This window comes from Arvicanthis niloticus, chromosome 12, assembly GCF_011762505.2.
Source record: "Arvicanthis niloticus isolate mArvNil1 chromosome 12, mArvNil1.pat.X, whole genome shotgun sequence".
NCBI classification, from domain to species: domain Eukaryota; kingdom Metazoa; phylum Chordata; class Mammalia; order Rodentia; family Muridae; genus Arvicanthis; species Arvicanthis niloticus.
This window is the reverse complement of record NC_047669.1, coordinates 26,312,907-26,314,871: the sequence shown is the minus strand read 5'-3', so window position 1 is coordinate 26,314,871 and position 1,965 is coordinate 26,312,907. Positions and strand designations below refer to the sequence as shown.

At 39.3% G+C, this 1,965-nt stretch overlaps 1 pseudogene; it reads right to left on the bottom strand.

The window, feature by feature from the left end:
- Window positions 1–326: 326 nt before the first annotated feature.
- On the bottom strand, window positions 327–789 carry LOC143434001 (large ribosomal subunit protein uL24 pseudogene; annotated as a pseudogene).
- Window positions 790–1,965: the final 1,176 nt, after the last annotated feature.

The following is a 1,965-nucleotide window of genomic DNA, read 5'->3' as shown; positions in this document are numbered from 1 at the left end:
GCTAACTTCAGATCTTCTCTTCTACACAGCCAATCATCAAGACTCATTCCCAGCTCTGTAGCAGACTACTGGTTCCCTCCTCACTCTCTGCCCCCATTTCCAGGGGCCTAAGCAGATCTTTGTGAAACACCCTGCTTTCCTCCCTCCTCAAGTTTTTCCCAGCCTTTCCTCAGCCCATCCCCATTTCTAGTGACAGCTCTCAGTAGCTAGAGAACATTTCAATATGAACCCTTAGTGGCCAAGCCGATGGGGATACCAGATCAATTTTCTATCAGGCAAGATAGCTGGAACACAATTCTTTTTTATTTTTCTAACTTAAGCAGTCTTTAATGAAAGCTGTGCATGAGATGTCTCAACTCCTGCATCTTCTCCATCTTTTCTTCTTTGTGTTTTCTCTTCCCCTTTCTCACTTGTCGGGACTTGGCTTTCCTCTCCAGGTTCTTCTTGCGGACCTTGTCTAGTTTTAGCCTTGTGATAACCATCTTGCTGGGATAGATGCCCACGTGAACTGTTGTGCCTTTAGCCTTCTCTAGCTAGACTCATTCAATGTAGATGACACATTTCTTCCTGTACACTTGGACCACTTTGCCAATCTGCTGGCCTTTGTAGTGTCCTCAAACAACCTGAACTTCATCATCCTTTTGAATGGGCATAGACCAGACATTCTACTTCTCTCAGCTCTGTGGAGGGAGGGGAAAACATGATCTTCCTCTGAATCTGAGGAGGTGCATTGAAATACTGTTTGCAGTTCTTGCTTCAGTCAGAAGTCATGAAGGGAATGAACTTCATTTTGGCTGGTACACAATTCTAAGATCCAACGAGGCCAACAGAATCCAAGGAACAAAACATCTACTGAACAAAGACAAGAGCAGAGACCACACACAATGTTTTATGTTTTATTCTCTGTTTTAACATACAGGTCATATATATATATATATATATATATATATATATATATATATATATATATATTATGGCTTCCAGTTTAGTGATTTATAGAAATTCAGAGGGTGTGACTGTTTGAAGCTCTGTTTCTTGTGTCTTCTCTTGGGTTTTTTTTACTTGCGTTGGTTTGTTTTGTGCTACTCTGATGTGACTGTCTCTGTTACAATATACATTTTTTTGTATTTTATTATTTCTTAGAAGGCTGTTTGTTTTCTAATGAGAGACAGAGAGTGGATACAGATGTGGGTGGGGTGAAGAGAAACTGGGAGGAGTAGAGGAAGGGGAAGCCATAATCAGGATGTATTTTGTGAAAATTTTCTATTTTTAATAAAAGAAAAATATTCTCTTGATATTTTTCAGGGCATAAATAAAATAAAGTATCAAATTTGTTTAGAGGCTGAAGAGGCTGAACAGTACTTAGAAATCCTAGAAAACCTAGAGAATTTTAATGCTGACTGAGTTTCCTCATTTGTGAGCTTATGGGAATGTCCTGTCAATAGAACACCAAGTGCTTTGGTGACAATCGGCTTTTGTCTGGAATTTCTGTGGATGATGTTAGAATTCACGACCTCCACAATTCTACTCCTTTGTAGTTGAGAGGGTATTGTTTGACTGACAATATTTCAGTAGTAAAGTAGCAAACCTCAAGCACTTGAGAGTTTTATTTCTCTTGGTACCCATATGGAGGCTGCATTTAGTTTTTAATGCTTAATCCTAAAATACTAACAATGTTCTTGAAAACTTCTTTTCCTAGAATGAGCTAAATTTACTCCCCATGACTAGAGTGCTAGAATGAAATTCAGGCTGTCAGAATGAAGGTCAAAAATATAGAATTTAGCCATAGAATAAGAGAAAAAATCCCCTGGTCAATCCACAATAAATATGCTGTTGACTATACTTAAGAAAACCCTCCCACTAGATGGATGCTGGCTGTAAGTCACCAGGATTGCTCCCTAGAGAGTAGCAACAGCCTTTACTCTAGTGGCTGAATGGGATGGCATACCAAGGTGGGGGTCTTAT